This window comes from Phaenicophaeus curvirostris, chromosome 5 (assembly GCF_032191515.1).
Source record: "Phaenicophaeus curvirostris isolate KB17595 chromosome 5, BPBGC_Pcur_1.0, whole genome shotgun sequence".
Taxonomy (NCBI): Eukaryota; Metazoa; Chordata; class Aves; order Cuculiformes; family Cuculidae; genus Phaenicophaeus; species Phaenicophaeus curvirostris.
Window position 1 is genome coordinate 4,271,120 of NC_091396.1, and position 25,219 is coordinate 4,296,338.

General features: G+C 41.1%; 1 long non-coding RNA gene across 1 annotated transcript; it reads right to left on the reverse strand.

Annotated features, from left to right (window-relative positions):
* Nucleotides 1–1,531: 1,531 nt before the first annotated feature.
* LOC138720632 (uncharacterized) lies at nucleotides 1,532–20,019 on the reverse strand. The gene is made up of 3 exons (XR_011337448.1): nucleotides 19,518–20,019; nucleotides 16,250–16,315; nucleotides 1,532–1,780 (listed from the first exon to the last, which is right to left on the reverse strand). It is a non-coding gene; the product is annotated as an uncharacterized lncRNA (long non-coding RNA).
* Between the last annotated feature and the right edge of the window lie 5,200 nt (nucleotides 20,020–25,219).

The following is a 25,219-nucleotide window of genomic DNA, read 5'->3' on the forward strand; positions in this document are numbered from 1 at the left end:
AGCAGTGTTGATCTGCTTACTCTCTCTCAGATGATCGTAGGTCAATGAGACATGTTCTGGGTTACCAAATTAAATATTTGGCTTTATAAAACAATGTCATAAATTATAGTTCGATTGCTCCTCTTATACTTCAAAAACAGTACACACAAATTACTTTTGAGAAATTTTTCTTTTAAAAACACAGAAAATAAAGCAAGTAGGTGAAAGGTAACTGTATCACTTTACAGACACAAGCTCCCCTCTGATTACAACTAATTAAGATATTCAGCAGCCTTAAAACAATACCTTTTTTTAATCAATGAACCCAGACAGCATTCATAGCTTTTTGCGATGACAAATGCCCTTTGAAAGAGTTAATAGGCAAAGGTTTGTACTGGCAATGAATAGGGCTACCTTTAATTGATCCAAGAGTCTTAGAGAGCCGTCTTATAGCATGATGATGTATTTGGGTTGCAAATAGGCCAAAATAAGCATAAAGAAAATCTGTAAGACCATGAGACCTTTCATTTTTTCATTGCGGGGAGGGGAGAAGGGGAACTGCTAGGGAAACTGAGAGAACTATGATGGCGTTATCTTTGTACTGCAGCATTTGAAATAGATAAAACGACAGAAATTTCGAGGAAAAGAGAGGAAGTGATCAGGCTATGACTCTGAGAACAAGTGTGAGGATACATGAAAATGTACAAAAAAAGGCTTCTTTGGGGAAAAAAAAATTAATAAAAGAAGAGGAGATGACCTAATAGTATAAAGAAACGTTGATTAAAGAAGTACCCTGAGGGAGAAAGATATTCCATCACTTTAATAAGCACTGCGTGGCCCTGCATTCTCTCTAAACTTCTTAAATGAGGACAAAAAAAACGTCTGGAGAAGAGGCAGTCACATGGATCTATTTATAATTTTCCCTTCAGGCTTTGTTCATCTTTCACACAGTTTTGTTCAAGATGTAAAGGAAATTTGCACACAAGAAATGGCTCACAAAATTAAACACAATGAATTAGTAGTGCATATTATTCCCTCAGTAGCCAACAAAGAAAAAAATTATTTTTGTAAGAAACATAAAAACCAATTAGTCACGTTTTTTCTTTATGGGTCTGATCACACACTAATGTTACCTAATAATTATGAAGAAACCAGTCTATTCATATTTGAACTAGCCTTTCGTTATAAACCGGATTTTGGCAGAACCCCTTCCTCATTTAGGAAAATGCTAAACTGATTTCCTTGAACTTTCACAGGTGCAAATTTTATGCCAAGGTAAAATTTTTCTGGAAAGTCTGAGGCAAATCAGACAAGGAAATTTCTAGACTAAAAGTCTGGTTTTAAATTGAGTTGCCATGTAAGAAAATTATCAATAACTCAGGAAAAAAAAAAATCAAATCAAGCTACTAGGTTCTGAGATTTTCTTAAAAGACAAATACAGGAAATTATTCAACATGACTCCTTAAAAATAAAAAAAGCACAGCAACAAAATGTCCCACTCCTTTGTATGCATACAGATGCGTTAGGAAAAGTAAGTCAAGTCCTCTTTCAATTTGGAACAGAGAATCAATACGCTGTTCTCAAGTGCTGCTCATACTGTTCATCCTACTGCCATGAACAAGTCTTCTTCCAGCAGTAATTAAGGAGAAAAAAAATAATTACTCAGTCTCCATTGCAGGTCTAGGTAAAAATGAAGAAACCTCACCCCTAAGAGAGCTGAGATAGGATGCTTTGAACAACAATACATTCCCATTAACAATATTTGCCTCCGGCAAGGCATTTTCTCCTGCAGTACAAAGTGCTGAGAAAAAGAACAAATGAAAACTTCCTAAAAAATAAATGGGCTAAGCTCTGCTAATACACTTCTGTCTGGTCGGGGTGAGGGAACGCAACCAGGATTTCCTCCAGTGAATGCAGCCATCAAAACTACAGGCATAGTCACTCCATCGAGGCTCACAGGATAGATGAGACTTAGAAGTAAAGAGGAAGCATAGGTGGTTGGATGTTTCCTTCTACCACTTGTACCAAGAGCAGCAAGCTGTGAACCTCAGCCAGCACACTGGTCCATGGAGACCTTGGAGGCAGCTAAGGGGAAAGTAGTCTCTAAAGAATGACAGATAAAGCCCTGGAACATGAAGTAAAGAAGTGAGAGTGGTAACACAAGAGAAAGTAAATCGGAGAACTAGAAAGGGTTATCTTTAAGACATTTTCCTAGGACCCATCAAGATGATGTTATATCCTCTTTGTCTTATGTTCCACCAAACTGAATCTGATCATAACAGCACCTTCAACAGCGAAGGCTACCTCAACAAATGTTATAATCAATATATTTGTGGGACAGTCCAGGGTTTAGGACAACTCTCTATGGGCTCTTTGGGGAACCCCTAACCCTAAACCTCCCCACAGAGAGTTGGCGCTCACAGAGACCTGTCCCTTTTCAACACTCCATGCCATTCAAGGCCATATTTCCACTGCTGTGCTTGTAAACAGCCTACAGGAAAAGGGCCAATATTCAAATCCTGTTCACGTATTTTCGATGTCACTGCAGAACTCGCTAAGACAAAAGGGCAGTTCTGCGGCAAATACCAGCAAAATCTGAGCTATTTTCTGAAATCGAGCCAAAAATGCGTTTATAAGTCTGGTTACACAGCAACAAAACACATCCCACCTGGAAGGATGTGTGGGAATGGTTTATGGAGGGCACACCAACAGAGCGCTACCAGGAAGGGCAGAAAGCAAATACGACTGTGAATAAGCAGTGCACACGTTACCTGCGGGTTACTGGGCATGCGCGCAGTCCAACAGCATCGTTCCTCTGCACATCAAATTGACTGTCACCTCTTTACAGGCTCAAATTGACCACCAATGCCAAAAACATAAGAATCCTATCTACATGAGCTTATCTTTACCCCAGTAAATACTATACTGATGATTGAACTGAGGCATAGAAAGGCTGGATAGAAATTAATCCAGATTTGCCAAGCAGTATGTATTCTATGGCTGCCTCATAAAATTCATAGCAACAACATATTTTTAAAGCCACTTTGTGTTTTACTTTTAAAGGAATATTTCTATATTTGGTTAATCTTTACCCCTGCATGCATGCACAGGCACATAACTGAAACTTAAAGGTGGGAAAAGCCGATGTAGGGGAAAAAATGTGGTTTCCAGTGCCGAAGGTGGACTCAGCTTCAGAAACAAAATCAAAAACTTTGCCGTTTGGGCCTCAGATCAATGTTCAGCCACAAGCTTCCCAGGCTCCTTAGAAACTGAAATAATCCTCGCTATCCTGAATAATTTATTTATTTAAAGTAGTCTTCAGCAAGATTTACCTAAAAGCTAGCTGAGTCTCTTCGTAAAATGTGCTGTTTAACTAAGCGTTAATTACACTCTCTGCCGTCTACAATCCCAGGCCCAAACACAGCACACAGGGAAATAAACCTCACAACATTTTGCTAAAGGAGGCAGGAGGAGTTTTCGTGCTGTAGCAGAAGCAGCACTAGGCACAGAGAAAGCTGTGCTCTCAGCTCCACAAATATAAATCTTCAGCAATTCCACATTGACAGAAACCTCACCCTCAAAGCTCTGAGGACTCTCTTCAACTCAACTGGGATACTGGGAAAGCAAACTTTGATCCTTTTTTTTTTTTTTCCCCCTAAAAATCTGCTTCGCAATACAACATCTTTGATGTAAATCTTTTAAAAGACTAAGATGGCATCAAATCAGGGACAGGATGGAGGGAAACGTGTTTCCGTCCGAGGGGGTACCATTAGGAGGAAGGTTAATAGCCCTGGGCATGCGATCAAATTAAGATTTGTGCCAGTTTCCCCAGGGTTTCCCTTGCCATCACCAGCTTCCCCAGGCTGGGCAGCTCACCCTCATCTTCCTACCAAAGACAGCTCTTAAACAGAAGCACAAGAGCCTGCTGGGGAGAAACAGAAAGTTAATCACATAATTAACTTATATGGATAAAGTATGAAAGAGGCAGACGGGGGGGAGCCTTTGAGCGTCTTCGCCTTTGGAGACGTACAAACTCGCGGTACGTGCGGCTTAAAAGACAGGGAGAGAGCAGGAATTCGGACCTTCCCAACATGTGGATCGCAGCACCGAGGCAGCACCAAGCCTAAACAAGGCTGGAGTTGGCATTCAGAGCACACAGCCCGGCAGAGTATGGGAAAGGGATAGAGCCGCCCAAAGAGCTGGCGCCACTAACTGACGAGCAGAGCGCAAGTGATAAAGATTTACTGCAAGAGAGGAGGAAACAGTCCGCTGGCCCGATTAGAGCTGTGAATACCGAGTTGTTCAGGGAGGATTTTGCAGCTGACTGATCACAGGCTGTCGGAGCAGGCCTCGGACAACAGCTGCAAGGCTTGCTGGGCTGCAGAAACAAAGGGCGCCTAGCACGGTGCAAAGAAAGAGTTGACAGGTTGTTGTTAGCAGTGGCAAATGTGTGAGGTATGTCACTGCGTGTGAGACGGGGTGGGTTGGGTTGGTGGGGAAGAAGGAGGGCAAGAAGCACAGGCACCGCTCAGAAAAGGAGGCGGGGGGGTGGGCAGCTTGCGACAGAGGGAGCAGGGGCACAGCCCTTGGTCAAAGCCTTTTCCCTAAAATCAGGCCGGTGTTTGTAAGGAGGACAATCACAAGGTCTGTTTACTGCTGCCAAGATGAATTAGCCCATCGTCTCATTTATAGGACGAATCCGGTGGCACAGACTATAAGGTGCATGGCATTAAAGGGACTAATTAGACGATTCCGGCAAATCTGAATTAAGACCCTTTCTTTCTTTGAAAGCTGGAAAGCATTTCTCAGGACTCTGGTCAGATGGCTTAGGTTTTGTTGGGCTTTTTCTTTCTGTTCTGAGAAGGGATATCTTGTGCAATTCCCTCACTCACAAGGGTCTGCTCTAAATTCTGCTCTGAGCTTCAAGAACAGTTGTTAGGAAGCTGCTGGCATTTACATCATATCTAAAAAGGTCCAAACCAAAATCCTGGATTCTGCAGGAATTCAGCTCCCAGTCCAGGGACAAACTTCGCAGCTGGTCCCTCCTGTTATAGCGGGCTAAACCAGAAGCCCACATGTGAACATACCTGAGCTAAGAGCCTACAGCTGAATTCTCACTCACACAACACAAAACAATCTAGGTTTTTCAAAAGCTGGCTTCTAATCTGACACCCACCCCCGCCTCCAAGCACAGCATCTGGAGCCAAATGCTTTTCCCAAGCAAACTCTCTGCTTTCTGGAGCCATGGTTCACTAAGCTTGGGAGTGCTGGTTAGGAATGTATCAATGAAACTCCAGAGATGATCAAAGACAGAAGCTGGAGAACAGGAGAACCTACTTTCAGCTCCCTGTTTGGCAAGTTCAGGATTCAGTTCCTGAAATCTGGCAACGTTTTACTCCGATTATGACAAAAACAAAGTGTTGCAAACCCCTCCGAAGCAATGGCGCCTGCTGTTTGCACACAACCACTATATTACAGTGGTCACTATTAAAATGTTTTACAAGTGGTTAAGGTTACCATGGTATTCACAGCATAGGAAGAGAAGGGAATATCATGAAAATCACCAAAACATTCAGCACTGCAAATATAAGATGTTACGTAATAATTAGTGACAATTTAAGTACATGCTTCTTGCTTTTTTAGGTACACACGTATCGCTAACCGATGAACAGGAGACACTAAGAAACAGCAGTGGCCTTTATAGCATCTGATCAATTCTACACACAAATCCTATTTTGATTTTTCTCTTCTAAATGGTCTCTGGGACCCAGTTAGTCCAGTCCCAATGGGTAGCACTTGATACACTGTAAAGGGAATTCAGAACAAGAGGCATTTCAAGGCTTCTAACACAGCTTCATTCTCCCCAAGTATCAAAAAAAAAAAAAAAAAAACCAACCCAAAAGCGTGCAGAATACTCCATCTAGGGGGAGAAATGTAACCCAAAATTTCCTCAGCCTCTGCTTTGACATGTGTTAACCTCATTCTACCACAACTGAGTGCATGAGAAATAATCAGACATTTCACTGAGGTTCCAAATAGTTCTTCCTCAGTATGAGTCCATAGATTTTTACTTTTTATTATTGTAAATACAGAGCTTCCAGCTTGAGTTTCTGCTTAACAGTGATGAAGAACACAGGCACTACTTTTATACGTCTACTAGCAACTGGGTTATACTTTAAACTACAAATATTATCTTAGGAACAATTTATAATCCACCGTATCCATATACTCAATGTTTTCAGCTGAACATGGGCAAGCTAGAGAGCTCAACTGCAAAGAATAATGAAATGCCTGCAGAACTATTTACATTATTATATTGGTGATTAGACTTCTACCAGAGTCAAAGCAAGGTCTGAATTTGACTTCAGGAGGAGCAGAAATAGCTTGTGGCAAGGTATACTTCTGAATATGAAATTCCTTCTGTAGCTGGATAATTCAGTATTATTTATGCTTAATATTAGCACACAGGATTTGTTCACTGACTGTACTTGAGAGTCATGTATAAAGTAGACAGAAACATCAACTTCACGGGCTGAGAAAAAAAATGAAAAGATATAATAATGCCCATTAACAGGTTTTTTTTCTCTTTGGGGGGGAAATATAATTACAGCAAGGCTATCAGGCTTCTCCCTCTAATTATGTTTTCTTTCTACAAATCGCTTTCAGCTGACAAGTCTGCACTAATTTCCCTTAGTAAGCAATGGGTTACAGCTTTCCACTGCACTGTGTCTTGCTCTTTGTCTCTCTGGTACAGACAGGCTGCTACTGAGGCTGGTGTAACGCTTTTGAAAGTAATCAAATTACTCCCTACGTTTGCTGTCCTTAAACACCTCTGTTTGATCACCTCCATTCTTCCTGTTCAGCCTTTCGGCTGCAGACTTCATACTTCATAAATGCAAAGGTTAGGATTTTCTAGACACCGCTTTAATTTTTCAAATAGCAATCCAATTACTGAGCAAATTGGCACATGTGCCTGGTTACATAGTGACTTGGCACTGCCTCCACTCATTGCTGGCAGTGATGAATGTGTTCCCCCTCAGCCCTCCTCGTCTATCTGCTCCAGCCTCCGAGCCAACACCAGTGACCACATAAGGAGACTGCCTGGCAGCTGCAAGCCCGAGGTGCCAAGAGGCAGATTGTATTCTGTAGCAGCAGGATCTGGGTCTGTGACTGGCTTCCTGGCTAGTATTTTGTAAGACCTTTTCCATGGCCTCTAGGTTGGCTCTAATGAAGCCTGTAGAAATGCCTGCAGGGAGCTGGTATAGAAGTGAGTTAAGTCAAAGGTTTAATTTAGTTTCTAAAGTGAAGTGAATGTATATTGGCCTTCTTTTTCCACCCTGCAATTATACTCCTGCCACATTTATGAGAAAATACAGTATTCAGTCAACAATAGGAGTGCATTCTTGGGTATGTCTGCACCGCACATTGGGGCAAAGATCCCCAAGCCAGCCTCAATTAACTTAGCTGCAGAACCAGAAGCAATATAGCTGTGTTTGCTCGGTGTGACACCCGAGCTAATTAACTATGTATGGCAGTAACAGAGCTTTACTGTTTCTGGCACTGCAGCGAGTATCCCTGTGTGGTAATCTACTACCTACATGCCAGCTCACTTGGAGGTAACCTGAGGGCTCCCTAAGCTGATGCCGCCTTGCACTACGGAGATCCGTGTAGTAATACTCCAGGAACTGGAAGGAATTTGTTGACCTCTTTACATCATGTGAGAGTAGTGAGGCTACAGATGTGGTTACAGTAAATCCAGGCTGTTCCTCTCCCATCCCATTCACATTCTTTTATTACTCACAACATGATGGTTACAGAGGATCTCTAAGTAATGTGTTAAGCATCTTGAGCAGCATCTGTCACATGTGGTGCTTTCTAAATTTCTCACTTCCTCCCCCAGGGGCAAAAAGCTGGACAATGATATTTGAAAGTACTTCTCAAACTCACATTTTTGTCTTTTTTTTTTTTTTTAAAGGAAATTTGGGTCTTAGCCTGTAAGTGAACTTCTCTGGGCTATTTAGAAAGCCATTTTCAATGCAACAGATAAGAGCTTACTCACAACAGGATAATTTTTCCCCATCTGGATATTTTTATGATCTCCAAGAAATTAACTTACTTAAAATAAATTAGTGCAGCTACCGAAGACCAGAGATGTACTATGAGCCCCGTAATAAAAACAACCTTTGGTGGAGGTAAAAACAAAACACAAAAATCTGCCAGCTATTCCTCTTTGGAACCCCACCTCAGGCATACCAAGAAGCTACTGGAGAGAATCAGAGTTATTTGTCCAGCAACTTTCTGATGCAGATTATAGTCCGGAAAAATATCTGGGTGGACTCTGAACTGCACACACTGGAATATTTTGCCAAGTTTGCTTGCTTGGACTTTACTTAGGAGTACAGTTGTTCGTTACTGATGGAATTTTTCCTTTCCCTTTTTATTCTTTTTTTTAAACCAAGTAAGTTGGGAGAGGTACTAATTAGATCTGAGCTGTGACAATTAGGTTATCTTTCATTAAGTTCTCCTCATTAATCATTTAAGAGTTTATCAACTGAGCTACCTTTACCAGCGTTCATCTTGCTTGAAATCTGTAGGCAGAGAGAGGAAGCCCAAGACCTTCTATTGACTTTATAGATAACAAAGCTGAGCTGTAATTCCACTAACCACAGTAAGGATCAGAGGACTTTCTATTCAAACCTAACCACCCCAGCCCTCAAGACTGATTTTTCACAAGGCAGCAAATACATTGATAAATTTTAACACACTTAGCTCTCAGATTATCCATCAGTAAAAACACATACAAGAGCAACACAGCAATGTGGATTTTAGGTGTGATATCCGAGTGTGTTGCTTTCCTACAATGCGCTTCGCCTCTGATGCAATTTTGCATGTGTTACTTGAGGAGACATTTTCAACAACACTAAATTCTGCACAGACTGTACTGCTGGTTTAAAACAGTGATTTAAATCAATGAGGCCCTCACAGGCAATCTCATTATATCTAATAAACCTACTAATTTAATCTGTAAGAATGGGTTGCACCAGCAGAGCCTAATGCATTGCTGGCTGCAATGGCTTCAGAAAAGTAAACAGGTTTTGACTAACAGGTTTTAAACCATGTTCAAGAGATCCCTGAGAATCCTTGGGCTGACTCAAAGGCACCAGGAAAAGTGATGTGCAAACAGTATTTGTAGGCTTCATAACCTTATTCCGGGGTTTGAACATCACTGACAGAGAAGTACAAATGAAAGGCAAAAAACTCAGAGCTGTAAATGATGTGCAGCCCTACTGTCACCTTCAAAACCTTCTACAGGAGCAGGAAACTGGACTCATACTCCTGGCTACTGGCCTGAGGACACAAGTAAGAGAGTTATCCAGAAGGGCACATTAAGCATGTGCTTAACACTAGGCATGTGAATGCCCCAAACGCATAAAAGCTCACATGCCAAAGTTAGCAACATTGCTGTAGCCAAGCTGTGCTGAGAGTTAAGCATGCACTTAAGAGCTTTGCTGGCCAGCAGCCATTCAGAGATGTACAATCAGTGCAGAGACATGTAGGCAGAGACTTCCTTTAATGGGTCCATTGAATCCTCTCCTTGAAGATACATACTTCGTTATTTTGATTAACATATTTATAAACCCAAATACTCCTGATTACATTTCACACACTAGCACACAGACTAATATCATTTTGCCTGGAGTTCTTTGTCTATCACACTACTTAAAAATTCAGAGCCAAACAACTCAAAATCAAATGCAAAAAGCAGCTGGAATCTATAATGCAGAACTCTCCCAAATCCTGTTCTCTGCTTGCTTCATCCTCGATTTGTTTGCTTTGAAGATGCTGATAGACACTTGTCTGCATGTAGTGATAACCGCTAACAGCAACTTAATGAAGAAGGGAAGAGCAGGGAACGTGGAAGGGAAGAGCAGGGAAAGGCATTAAGGGCATCAAGTCATTTTTTCTGGTATGGGCATTAAACACATGCTCGCAACTCCAGCCACAATGCTATCAAAGCTGTCCTGTGCCACTGCCAAAAACTGCAACAGGTGCCAAAATATTACAGCATTGCTTAAACCCACTCCTAAGGCACCAGGCCATGGACTGATCCAGATCCCAGAAGCCAATGAACATCTTTCCCCAGAGGTCAATTTTTTCTGAATAGTTCTCTCTTATTTCCAGGGCGATGCTGGGGGTGGGGTACACATAAATTTAACTGCCAGGAAGCAATCCTCTGGATTTTGCCACTGCAAGTCTGGACAGATGCCAAAGCCACGCACAGCCTCCCAAACGCATTTGTAAGGTAATTAATATTTTATATTCACGACAATAAGAGAACTTCATTCACAAGGAACTATTAAGACAGTTTCTGGTTCCATTCTCCTCAGCACATTACAATGACAACTCCACGCCAGCAGCAGCCACACGGCCTAAAGGTGCCAAGCTGGCAAGGATCCTCTCTCTCAGCATTTGGCATCTAACCCCTTGGCAAACCCCTCAGCAGTTGTGCTTGGCTGCTTTTGGAGCTGTCATGTGGTTAGGCTGCTGATAGCATAGGAGGGTGCTGCGTCCTCTGGGCACCATTTCACTTTAACACCTGTCTGATTCAGAGGAATGCACGCACATGGAGAGAGAGATCCCCGCACAAATCCTCCCAGAGACCCAGAGCACATGCTCCATTTGTTACTGAAAGGGGTCGTTTCCTCAGACCCACAAGTGCTTTCTCTTTCCCCCCCCTCCTCTTCCCCTTCACATATCTGTATGCAGCCCTTAGAGGGTCCTACATCCTGCCATGCATTCCACATGTGTTGGAAGTTTGTTCTGTGAGCCAGGAATACAGAACGTAGCCTTTTTGTATATAATGAAATCTCATATTTTACTGTGCTCATATAAAGCCATTTCTTTGTGAATAAGACCTTTTTTATTTGTGACATTTTAACGATCTACGAATGTTTGGTATAGATGAAAGGAAATGATTATTTCCAGGTCACCTTGCAGTAATACTTTTTGATAGGCACCATAATTCCAATTAAATTGAGTAATAAGGGGGGGTGGGAAACCCTTCAAACATTTCAAGTGCCACTGAAGCTGAAATATTTTTAAAGAAAAACATAAAAACAACCATACATCATTTACCACGAGTCACAAAATATCAGAGGAGCACAGATAAGAAAATCCAAAGCCCTTTTCTTCCAGGGACTAGTCAAAAGAATTGTGATTGTTACGACGTGTAGACTATAAGAATAGAATTCTGTCCCACAAACACTATGCAAGCTTGTAGTGAATGCAGCATGTTTTCAGGTCGTAGGGTTAGGTCTGACTTGGGGAAGTCAGACCCAAGAAGAGTCAGACCTAAGACACAATAATAGGGAGATATTCTCAAGGCTGAGATCCGAGACGTACTTGTCAGAATCACAACTCTCATGCCAGACTTGGCAGAGGCAGCTCTGGGGCCCCGTTGTGCTGCGGCAGAGGTGCAGTAGGTGTGCAGAAAAGAGTGTTGAGACTTTGCCCAGCGCCTCTCCAAATCTGTGCCTGTCCAGAAGCGCTACAATCCGTTTGCACGGATCACGTTTGCATGAACAACGGCCTGCACTGATTCATCCAGTACATTCTGACACTTTTGAGCGCGGTTATCTTTGGATCAGACACTCTCTAAAGCCTGTGAAATCAAGGCAAGTCTTCGGTTGCTAAGCTCACGGTCACAAAATAACTGCTATCGCTCACTGTAGGCTCAGCGTACCCATTTCACCCCAACTGGAATGTACAAATAAAAGGCAGGACTCCTGTGTTCTACTTCAAGCCATACCATTTGCCTGTCACGTTGTTACCACGATTTTCGTTCTGCACGAAGCTGATGGCCCACGAACACCGTCCAAGACCTCCCTGTGCCAGGCAGAGCTCTAGCACAGAACACAAGCCCCGCGCACCGCACGTAACTTTGCACCTATCAGTATTCCTATGTTTAGCCATCTGTGTTAGCTTTTTTAAATAAAGGGCTTTTTTAAAAAAGCAAACAAAAGCCAAACAAGTGACTACTGTTTTGAGATCCCCACACGAAAAGTAAAACAAGCTCAAACAAGACATCACGATCAGAAGGTCACCGGGGCTGCCCACGTGTAAAATAGCATTGAAGTTATGCAAACAGAAGAGAGGATAAAGTGTTTGTAAAAATACTCTTCTCATGCCCTGCTCTAGCACAAAGTAACCAACTTCTTTTGTTTTGAGGGAGCTGGTTTTGGTTTGTTGCTTTTTTTTTTTTTCCTTCTTGAACCGTTCTTCGCTATTTATTAGAAAAAAAGATGTCCTTTACCCCACTCCTCTGAAACACACGCTTTCTTCAGAAGGCCAGGGTGACATACAGGATGGACACTAGGACCACGACAAATTTAAGATCCAGCATCTTGAAGGCTTTCCTGGCCACAAGCCAAAACTTTCTGGGATGGAAAAAGCTTTTCAATAAGGCATTTTCAGCAACAATTCAGTATTTAACCCTTGGGAGGTAATGAAATATGCTAACTTAAAATTATTATTCAGCTACATATAAAAACGTTATTTTCAATCATTTTAGGACTTTCTGTAATTACATCATTTTCCATTTCTTTTTCTCTGTGACCTGGGCAATTGATTTCATTTTGATTAAAGCACCTGGGCAAAAAATAAGTACCAGATAAACATATAAAACTCTAGCAACATTCCTGGAATAGTTTTTCTGTAAAGTACATGGCATGTTCAGAACACATGATTCTGTAGTACAAAGATTTTATTGGCTTCACTGCTCAGTGCGGTCATCTCAGATTCATGCCAAATAAACCTACCACGCCGTCATTTATTTTCCATCTCTGTGCACGCACATACTCTTTCTAAAAAGCAAGTTTCCAATTCCTGCACAAATTCACGTTATATTATCTTTCCTTGAAAATGATAACCTAAGAACAGGGCACTGCATGTTACTCTTGGCAACTAAAGTGGGAACAAGTAAGTACAGGACTTCAGAACAGCCAACAAGAAAAGAACAGCTGGGCTGAAGGATTTGCCTCCAACAAGTTCTCTACAGCAACCTGGTGCTTGGTACCAGGAGCAGTCTCAGTTGGTTTGAGCCCTGGAATGACTGCACCATGGCTTATAGACGCGTTATGTGGAAGCCCAAGGAAAGAAAGAAATTAATGTCAAAGCCAGAAAAGCCTCCAGTTTCAATTACATATACAAAACCTTCGATGTGAATAGACCTTGCCAGATGTTTCCTTATCATAATATACTTCCCCTCATTAACATGACTAAATAAATACAACTTACCCAAATCAAATCCTGACCATTTCCCCATATTAAACTTAATGAATTTTCCCAGGTTTATGCACTTTTTCAGCATACAATCTAAAGTTGAGAGCTTCATCATGAGAACATGCCTGGTGAGGGCTTTCATGTTTTTTTTAAAACAGTTATTGTGCCATGACACAAGGGTAGAACACTGTTTTAAAGGGCTGCTGACTCTGGACAATTTATATGCTAATTTCAGAAATGATTCCTCCTACATTAAATAAGGAGCTAAGGAATGTTCCAAAGGTCTAGATAGACCACACCATTAACAGATTGGGTAAATCAACGCTAATACTGCCCATAGCATATTACACCGTGTGAACTTTCTTCACTGCACACACTTTACTAATTTTAGTTCCACGTGTTTCCTCAGCTGACTGGCCAAAATATAAACTACACCAGCTCCCCTAAAGCCTCCCTGTGCCCATCTTGACCTTGGGCTTGCCTTTAATATTAAACTTGAGGCAAAAACTGAATGGTCACACGTTTTTTTCATTCAGGGTACATTTATAAATGGTTTATAAAGGGTTAACAAATGATTAATAGATCAAAATACCAAAAAAGTATGGGCAGCTATGAACAATAAGGATAGCTGATACTCTTTTTAGGAAAGTACAAAGCAGATCCATAACCCGAACTCCATCAGTGCAAAGGCTAATAATTCAAACATCTTCAAACTTCTTTGAGCACTGACAAATCTCCAGCATTTATTAGCAGTGTTCTGAGGGTGTTATTGTTTTAAAGGACAAGTCAAATCTGGCTCCAAATTTAGACTTTGTACAAACAAGCTGCTATAAAGCCTTAGAATAACAGAAAGGTTTCCAGTTTTTATTTTACTTCCAATAAAAGTGATCTTTAAACAAATTCTCATATGGCATATGTAATCCTAACAGTGCAGAACTGAAAAACTCAAAATTAAATAAGCATCACTAAATCAAAATGGAAGGATCATAAAATACTAAGATCAATTGAATTTTTAAAATTCCTTCTGGTTTTATATCTTAGCTTACTAGTTACACTGCCGAAACACGACACTGACTCAAAGCGTGATGCTGAGTCCAAGTGCTTAGCCGTCACAGGCAAAAAGCACCACGCTACACTCACTAGTGATGATATTTTGGTTTTTGAAATTAACTCAAACCAGCACCCAGATAATTTACAGCATCTTGTGCATTATCACAATACGACAAGCTCTTGCATTCTGCCTTACCAGCAGACTCTTTATGTGTTAAATACCTGTACGTGACAAAAATCTGATTTCTCTTCAACTGCAGTTAAGAGCTTCTGCTGGACTCTGTCTCTCCCTCTCCTTCTCTCCCTCTGTCTCTCCCTCTCCTTCTCTCCCTCTGTCTTTTTCCCTCCACTTAACTGTGTGAGGAACGACATACTAAACATCAGTAACTCACACAATCTCATAATAACCTTCTTAACAGATAGTGTAACATTTTGGGGACACAGAGTAGAGTATTATGTCAAAAGAGCATCTTCTCATTGAATTCAATAGCTGAACTTCCACCAAGTGCCAAGGAATTGGATTAGGTTTTGCATTTCTGGAGTGGGTGCCAGCAAACTCCCCTCCCCACCACCACACATACACACACCCCAACTAATCAGCACACTAAGGCTTAATTGTATCACAGGAGCTATCTCTCAGCAAACTACAATCAGTCACAAAGAGCAGCCTTCCAAAAACCAGTACAAGCAGAACCCCAAGACCTGAAACAGCTAAAACCACATACAGCCAAGAACATGCTTTACTATGCATCAGACACCTCAGTCAAACGACTCTTGATAATTATCAACGATGGTAAATTGGCAGCAAGGCTGCTGGAAAAATTCCAAACTTCACCTTTCAGCTAGAGGAATGAGGAGGATATATGTGAATGTGATCTTTGGCAGGGAAAGGTACATTGTTTCACCCCTGTGGGAAAAATGCTTAATGCTTAAACACTTCCTTAAAATAAAATTACAATGAAACATTAGAAGTAGCATTATTAACAATAATCAATTTTCCTGCCTAAATGACAAAATAACTCCAAACCCATCCCTAATCTGTAGAAAAAAAAAAAAAATCTAGTGTTTCATGCCCTGGCTTTTTTTCTGAGCACTTCAGCAGAGATGCTCACTGCAAGGAGAATAGGCCCTTGTGTTCTTCGGATTTTGAAACTCAAGAAAGTTCCCAACTCACCTGTTCTTTTTCCCATCAATGAACGAGGAGGAAATTAATGAAGATTTTGAGGTTAGACCATAACACTCTAGAGACACCCAAAACACAACCCTTTACACCCCAAATTTATTTCTGAATGGTGAACCTTATCCAAGAAATAATGTCTCTGAAGAGAGACCGAAAATGTATACAGCTTTAAAAAGGATTTGGGGATCTTGGAGACTAAAGTTGTGGCTGAACTCCATGATACACAGCAAAACGGAGTTAGCTTTATGATCTTTGTATGAAAACCGATGCCATAAAAATATTCCATTGCCTTACACCAAGTCAGGACCTTCCCTCAAGTGCCAGCTATTCCACCCCGACCATGCTGGAGGTCTGACATCGGGGCATTGTCTCACCTTGTGTCCTCCACTGAGGAGACACCGTGTGCCACAAGAAGCCAAGCTCAAAAAAGTATGTTTCTTGGATATTCTCTCCTTCATACTGGTCGCAAAACAAGAATAAAAGCCTAGTACAATGATAAAGCTGTTGTTAAACATTCATACAGATATGCTTCCTGAGAAACCACTAGCAGAGTGCACGCAGAGGTCTGCTACTGGGCACTCACGTGCATTCATACACATAAATATTTACGTAAAAAATATATATGTAAAAACACTCTATGCTTCCCAATAGAATGAAAAGTGGTCCCCAGTCAGAGATCACTGTCCATCCAGTTTAGAGTCACTTTTCTCCCCTCCTTTCTCAGTTTTTTCACCTCAGCTTCAATCCATCATCCTTTACCTCCTGCACAGGCTCAGCCAGCTCCTTTCCTCCACTAATCCACTTCTTCCCCAGAAGATGCCTTATCTCAGAAAGAAAAAAAGCTGCTGCACTTCACGTTATTATATCATTAGTTTTCTGTATGTCCCTTCCCTCACACCGCCTTTTTAGGTTGCAGTTTCTTTAGGACAGTGATTATTTACTGTTCTGTCGACTAAAACAACAGCCCCAATCTGAACCAGCCTCTAGTCACTACCATAAGAAGTTAATAAAAAGAAGCTGCCTTTACCCTAGGTAAATGCTCTCCAGACTGATATCAATCATATTTATCTGTCTTTGCAAAACAAAGACCAGAAAGCATGTAAGAAACGTATTAAATGTTATAGAACCTAAATCACTAATTCTTTTGAAAATAATTTATTTCAAACAAATTTAATATCATGAAATGTAATCACACTTTTATTCCAGGCATCGATGAAATATTAGATCGTGGTGGTAAATTTGTTTTTATTCAAGTCCTGCTCATTTATTTTCTATGGGCACTTAGGAGTGACTCATACCTGTTCACAATCACTCCTTTCTCTTCATTGAGCTGCCTAAATACAATTAGGAAAACATTCAATTTGTAGAAATTGCCTTATGAAAGACAATATTCTGATATGGAAGAGGTTCAAAAGACTCAGGAAAACACCCTGAAAACCATTAAAAAACTGATTCTGAATGCATTCAGGATCAAAATGGTTTTTACAGATAATTTTATGGCAATGATTTACTGCATTTTCTTAGCAGCAAAGCACACAGCAAATAGGAAGTTAGGCTATAGGTATGTTGTCAATCTGCTTTTAGGGTCAAAAAAACCCACAATGACATTCTCGGCTATTTTCAGAATAAATCGCATGGCTGACAAAAGGCCACTGAATCTTTCAGGCTCTTCTGTAGACTTAGAATCAAAATTCCTTCTTCTGCAAAACAGCTGTAAAGCAACCTAACCACAAATTCTGCAGAGTCTTAGATTAATCACTACCACTCAAAGCCGGAGCTCAAAATCCCAGTCTTCTAGTCAGGAAAAAATCATATCGGGTTATTACAAGGACTAACCCATTCTAAGATGCCAAAAGGATCTGTTTTCTTTCCCATGAAGCTCAAGTTTCCACCTTTGGCTACGTTCTCATAATACAAAGTCCTGGTTTTAACCCAACTCAGTAGGGCACACAACAAGAAGCCTGGAAGAACTTCCCTGAGCATGCACTGAGCAGTCAGCCAAGGCTGCTGAAGAAAGAGACATGAATTTCAGATCAAGACAGATGACTGCAGCCACCTTATCTAATTATCTTCCTCATGCAGACCAGAAACTATCAGACAGTTCAAGCTTAAAATTGCACATTGCACGAAGGCATCCACTTGGCAACTCTGAAGTAAAACAATAATGCTTCAAAATGCCATGCTGCCTGAAAAGGGACATCTGAAGTCCTTGCTGTGAACATTACTCAGATATGGAGAGGCTATACCTGCTAGCCTAGTATGGTATGAGTATACTTCATGCATTCAGAAAGCATGGTGGTTTAGACCTGTGATCAGAACCTGGTAGAAACTGTTTTTGCAGGAGGGGAGTTTGAGTAGTTTACCTGTGAATTTAAGCCAAGTAGGTAATAAGCCGTTCAGCCCCCTGCTGATGAATTGAGGGAGAAGAAACGGACAAAAATCATAGAATAACCAGGTTGGAAGAGACCCACTGGATGATCGAGTCCAACCATTCCTATCAATGATGGAATGATGGAAATCGTTGATGGAAATGATGGAAAGATGATAGCGATACACAACCATTAATTTCCTTCTGTAAGATTACATGAAATTCCAATGTCTGTGCTACATTGGAGAAGAGGCATAAACCCCTGATTCGTAATTGGGCCACCAATTTACCACTGACAAGAGTCAGGACTTAAGAACGTACAAAATGCTGAATAAAAAGAAGCTCAGATGCACCTTTGGGTGTCAAAATTTATCTGAAACATCCTAAAGAGCATTACAGCAGAATTCATGGTATTAATGCAACCACATGGATTACTAAAAGCTATTTACCATGTGTGGAAATAGTAGCACCACCAGCTGTCAGCATTATAGCTAATACTCAGCGTAGATTCAAATGAATTCCTCTACAACTCTTACGTTTCCATTTTCCTGGGAAATCACTTCCACCATGAGAACAGAATGCATACTAGAACACTAAGGCACCTCAAACAGTCAGATGCCACTAGTGCTCATACAGCCACAAGAACATTGCTTTCCTGTCTACGCAGAGATGTCTCTTCAGAGTAACTGCATTTCATCTCCAAATGCCCCAAAAATACATGAATGCTTTCATGACTTAAGTAGCCCTTCTTCAAAACCACAGTACCTGCTTGGTCAAGATTTCATGTAGTCTTTCCTAATCACACAGCCTGAAGCTTTCTAACTTAAATGAACTTTCATTAAAACAGGCAAGTCACCAAGCATAAAAAAAAATCACCCCTTTAAACATGTGAGGTTTGGATGCACTTTTGCTGAATCTAAGGCAGATCCAAGGGAACCTTCAGGAATTCCCGTGAGCATTGCTGGCAGATCTGGCCTTTGGTTACAGTAACGGAGACTGTAGGGACTCTAAACACCAGTCAGTGCTTATCTTACAGATTCTCATGCTATCTTGCTAACATGATGTTTTTATGTCTGCTGGAGATTTGCCCTAATATAGCATCTTTTGCAACAGCTTGCAGAAGTGCACATGCAATTATCAGCCTGCAAACTGCTTTTTTCCACCCACTGGAAATGATCAAATATCTTTGACACAGGGGAGTTTAACTGGGAGGAAGTGGTGGTTATCCCCTTGCAGTAACCCCTAGAGAAGAAGAAATGTCATTGCAAACTTGTGGGAAAAAAAAAATTTCCATTGTCAGCATGTAAAGTAGGCACGAGACAATCGGCGCTGTGGTTTTTTTCTGCAATCAGGTTGACAAATCTGTGAATGGGAAGAAAATGAAAGCCGGAGGCAATTTGTTCCAAAAAAACTATTAATTAACTAAGGGTTACAAAGTCAAGATTTAGAGAGTTGACTCCTCAAAGAGACAGACGCAGCACTCAGTCTTGAAAAAAGCATGAAATATCAGTACTAAAACAGTTATAATGGACTTATAATAAATAGCCTTACAAGTTTTTCCAGTATCAGCCTGTCCTAAGTGTCTTTGCTGAAAATAAAACAAGAAAATTCTGCTACATGCACTACAAACAAAAAATTGACAGCACTTCCATTAGTCACTTACATTTTCTACCACCTATTCTCTTAATCACTGCAGGCTGACATAATCCCAAAGGGGCTTCACATAAATTCTCTACAGAAAAAGTTCAGTGTTGTTTCTACCATCACGTTCTCAGCGATGAATGCATTGTTAAAACGCACGTTAGTGCCAAAGAGACGCACCGTAAGCATTTGTACACTTGACCTTCTGTACCATAATGCCCATCAATTCCAGTCTACATATTAACATTCTACAAAAGTTAGCACAAAGCATGGAAGCAAATAATGAAACACTGCACGAGGGGACGTTTCCCCCCAGTATAGGCAAACACAAATAATCACAGAGCCGATGCAACAATTCACAAGGGAATTTCCTAAGTTAATGAGAGAAAATGACAGGGATGAACTGAATTCACCATCGTTAAATCACTGCAGATACAATGAAGAAGATCATCTAACGTGATAAACTCATGATATTTGGGCCAATTACAAGGAATGAAGCCCCACTGCCATCATACCATTATTGCCATCTTTCCCCATTCTCCACTTTACACCTGCCCCTAGGCAGCTCTCAGTTATAACACCTACCTCTAATTGCTCCCTAAGTGACATGTTAAATTACATTTCTCGCAGAAAGCATATTACGCCATTGCCGAGAGAGATGTTCCCATTCTGACCTACCAAATCGGTGCTGACGTCTCAAAGACTGCCTCCCACCTATCTCTGCATCACCGTGACAGCTGAGATAACCTGAAACAACCACACTTGCTCTGATGCCCTCCACTCTCAGCCTCCCAAACGCAGAGGCACAAACACACAAAGGTTTCATCACAAAGGATCAAGTCCAGGAGCACTTCACCAACACTGAAATTGTGGAATTGGTTTCCTGCTTCAGGTTTTTACAAACCATGCCACATCTTATTGTTTGGAATGGGTGAGTAAACCTAAAGAAAACAATACCTAAACTTTCCTATAACTGCACAGATTTCATTTCACATGTTGCTCCTTGCAGAAATTTGTAATCTCTGCAGAGCAGGGGAGAGGAGGCTGAGGGGAGACCTCATTGCTCTCTATAACTACCTGAAAGGAAGTTGTGGAGAGGAGGGAGCTGGCCTCTTCTCCCAAGTGACAGGGGACAGGACGAGAGGGAATGGCCTCAAGCTCCGCCAGGGGAGGTTTAGGCTGGACATTAGGAAAAAATTTTTTAAGAGAAAGGGTCATTGGGCACTGGAACAGGCTGCTCAAGGAGGTGGTTGATTCGCCTTCCCTGGAGGTGTTTAAGGTGCTGAGGGACATGGTTTAGTGTTTGATAGGAATGGTTGGACTCGATGATCCGGTGGGTCTCTTCCAACCTGGTGATTCTATGATTCTATGTCTTTGTCAACTGATGTGTTAACTTCTAGCGACTGTCTCCAGCAGTAATACTTACAACTAAAATAGTGATATAATTTTAGAGATGTCTTTCTTTGAAGAGCTCCCAATAGTACTCAAAACAGGGTGTAAAAACAGGCTTTAAGCTCTGCAGGAGCCAAAAGCCCTCGAAGAGGCCATAGCCACCAGTGAACAAGGACTTAAGGCACCTAGGGAGCTGGGATCCAGGAAAGGCTGCCTCTTACAGGCACAAGATAATAACTTCTGGGGATGCAGGAGCAAGCCCTGAATTCTGAGCTCAGTGAGAGTATGGAGACAAGGCAGCTGTTCTTCAGAGGCAATACCTTGTTTCTATGCGTCATGGGCCTTGGCTTCAGCAAGGACTCCCAAATCCAGGCAAGTCCTGAATCAAATGGAAATCAGTGCAGTTCAGAAAAGCTCAGCATTATGAAGGCAAATGCTTTAGCCTAGAGTATAAGGATCTAGTAGCTCACATTCGGCAGCAGCTGTGAACCAGCAATCCCTCCTTGTTGCAGGGGCATGCAGTTCTCAAGTCAGCTCTTTGGTGATGCCTGTAGAAAAACCGTGGGGACAGTCTCTCAGACTTCAAGTAACCTCAGTGTGGACGTCTGCCCCTAAATGGCTTATTTTCTTACTTTCAAAACAACATAGTGCTCTGTAGCACAGCATTGCACACATTGCAGTTCAGCCTGTGCTTCCTGGAAGACTGCTTCCAGCATGAATTCTTAGTGGAACCTTCCAAACACAATAGAAATTAAAAGCCGATGATGGAATATTTCTCTAGTTTTGCCTATTTTAAAAATTTCTTAATTCCAGGCAAAGTAGTAAAAGAAAGATGTTAAATTCCTTTTAGTGAGTGAGTGACCACATTTGTGGCAACACTGCTCATAAAGTATTAGACTGGTACTATTTCCACGGTAACTACAGCAGAATGAATCACAGAATCATAGAATCCATAGGTTGGAAAAGACCTTTGAGAATACTAAGCCAACCATACCTGTCCACTACTAAATCGTATCCCTGAGAACCTCACCTACCCATCAATGAGCAGTAACCAGGTAAGATACTTAACTTACAATAGCAGCAACTCACAAAAAAAATTAGCAAAAGAGAGCAAAGTTGTAACTACATATTGTATGAAATGAAAAGGAAACATGCTGTACACCTCACAATATAGTCCATACAAAGGAACATGTTTTGGCCTTGGGGAGAACACAAAATGTAGCATGCATGCATCAGCCCCCTCCAGGGCCAACGTTAAACAACAAAAACAAATGCTGTGTCTCTTTACTGAATGAACACACCCAAAAGATACTTAGCTCCTAGTTCCAAAAAAAATGGACAGTATTTCCAAAGCCCTTCAAGCACCATCCACGTTATTCAGCAAAAAGACTCAATATTTACATTGCAGAATAAATACAGAGAGGTCAATTCCTTCCTAAAAGGATACCAAATACCAACTATCCTGCTGTTCAGTTGTTAATTACAAAGAGGCAGATATGACTAACAAAAACTATCAGTTTTGGTGAAAGTGGCTGCTGATGGCCACGTTCACAGAGCCATTTGACTCCTTGCAGCAGAAAAGTAATTTAGAACAATTACATGGCTTTATTCACACTGGCCAAGCAATCTATCTAGGAACAAGCTTGAACTGTCAGGGATACGGGATCTAATTTGGGAGCTGATAGTTGTAGTAATCATATTAAAGCTTCACGCTTCTCTATCACAGAGCTAAAAACCTTCAGGTGCCGCAGAGACATAGCTTTTTGTGTGTACATGTACATATGAGTTGACACATAAATTTATTTTTTATATATATATACACACATACATAGACACATGCAAAAACTTTTGGAGAGAAACCTCGTCTCAAGCATATAGCGCTCTCACCATAGGCACCCTCCTGAGATCTCATTTTCAGATACCTATATCAAAATTATGCAGAACTAGTCACTTGTGCTTTCAGGTGGTAAATGCTCTGCTGCCACCCAATGACTTTTTCTAGTATTGCCCATTTCCGTAGTCCATCTCCTCCCAGTCGATAACTAACCAGGTAAAAAAGATCCAGTTCCATTAAAGGCAGCACTGGGATCTGAAGTACTTTGCGTACCTGCAGTGTCTTGGCCTCAGTGGAACACAGGGCATCGCCGCCTTTTTTCACCTGTATGCAAATGGCCCCAGTTCTTTTTATCATTCTGCCAACAGAAGCAAAACTTTATCTGAATTCCCAGTCACAAAAACATCATTGTGCTCTGGCAGTTAACTTTTACTGGTTTACAATGTACTTTCCTTTACACAAGAGATAATGCCAGCTAACCACAGCAAACCTTTCACACAGCTGTTATGCTTTATAGTTGATCAAAGCATTGATTTCGCAGTATTATGTCAATGCCAGACACGCTGATTCCCCTCACTGTTTTCACTCAGGGTCTGTTCAGTTCCTTTCTTTGGTTTCTTTACAAAGCACAACTTGTTTTAGTCCTTACTACTACATCTAAATTAAGTTTGCAGCAGTACATAAACACAAGCGTTAGCCCATCAGGTTAAAGTGAGAAAGGGAAATGCTTTTACCTGTATCTTGAGATTCACTCCACCTATAATTAAGTCTTCAAGCATTTAAACACTTCAGCTTCCCTTGCAGTAAAAATATACATTTACAGAATGCTGATTTAAAGAAATGAAAGAAGGAGTTTTTGACAGTATGTATTTGCACACAAGAACAAGCTGCTCAGTTCTGAAGAATTTGCCTTCGTTGCAAGGGCAACAACATGCACATCTACTCAAATTACTGTAATTTAAAATCTGCAAGACCAGTTTAAGAATGAATTACTTTAAAATGTGGTTTACATTCTCAATTTATCAGCTTGAGATGGTATAAAACATCCTGACTGCTCAATGGATGAATGCTCAGTTCAGAGCTTATTGTCACAGAGGAACCACAATTATAGGCTTAAATGAAGCCCAGCACTGCTTGATTTATTTTCATATATTTCATTACTGTTCTTGTTCTGGCACATAAGATGTAGCAGGAATGCACAAATTGTCAAACACACACTAAAAACCTAAAGAAAGAATTAATTACTTTCCCAAGAACTGTCTACAAGAAAATTTGATCACAGTGTTAAAAAATTTAGAGATTATTTTCAAAATGTTCTGTCCACTGCCGCTCTCTAGGGTCCTCCGAGATTGTTTTGGGACTTGTTAGCAGTTCATGCTATTTAACTATATTTCATCCAGATGAGATGATGAAACTGGATTTGCCAGTTTTTAAAAAGTTTGGCGTTCTTACTTTCACATTTTTATACTCCAAGAACAATGCAGAAATGTCCAAGATACAAACATTTTGATGCAGATGTGTATTACTGATCACTTGCTGCCTCAAAACATACCTCCTTACATTTTGCCATAAAAAAACTAAACCTGGTTGTATTTTGACCCCTGATTCAGGCTCCAGCACTTAACTATGCTGAGAATGTTCCATTAAGTGCATCCAGAAGTGCTGATCACACAGCCCAACCTGCATGGTTGGAGTCTAAGATGGGGTCTTGATCTCCCTCTGCTGGCTACAATCACAACGAAAGAATTTTAAAAATCCTGTCAAGCCCAAAAACAAAGAAAGAAGAAAAATAGTATGTGAAAAAGAAAAACTTTTTAAAAATAAATATATAAAAGCAATCTTTATATCTTCTTTCAGGATTTTGATTTTTTTTAATGTCTTCTTTTTCCCAGCTTCGCCATTTTCTGTAATAGTTAAGGCTGAAATTCAGCTCATAAATACATACTGAACACAAACTCACAAAGCTAAGTCTTTGGTCCTCTAAGCATCTGTGCTCTCCATCTTCTATAGCCTCACTCCTCCTTTCACACACCCTCAAAAGGCACCCTCCTACCTCCACATTCTCCTGCTGACCTCTCCCTCTCCAGCTCATTGGAGGTGATTAGACATCTTCAGTGCTGCTGCTTCCATGGGAAAGAATATCCTGGGCTCCTGTCTCTCCTCTGGGCAGGAGACAAGGTTTCCCATCTATGTGACTGCACTTGCCCTAGGCTTTCCAGCATGCAGATGCACCCACAACCACGTCCTGTGACCCAAAGCTTACTAACCTCTGCAAATCAGGGTCTCCCAGTGGGATTACAGCACCTGAAATGAAAACTCCTGACCTCCCCACTTCCTGCTCCAGCACCAGTTTGTGACTGCGAAGCTCTGCAGAGGAGTCCTGTGCAAACAATTTCCTTCTTAAGCAGCGTCAACGGATCACAGAGTATGGTATCTGTGACGAGACAACCTACCAAGATAATGAGAAGACATTTACAGCAGAAGGTGGGAGAAC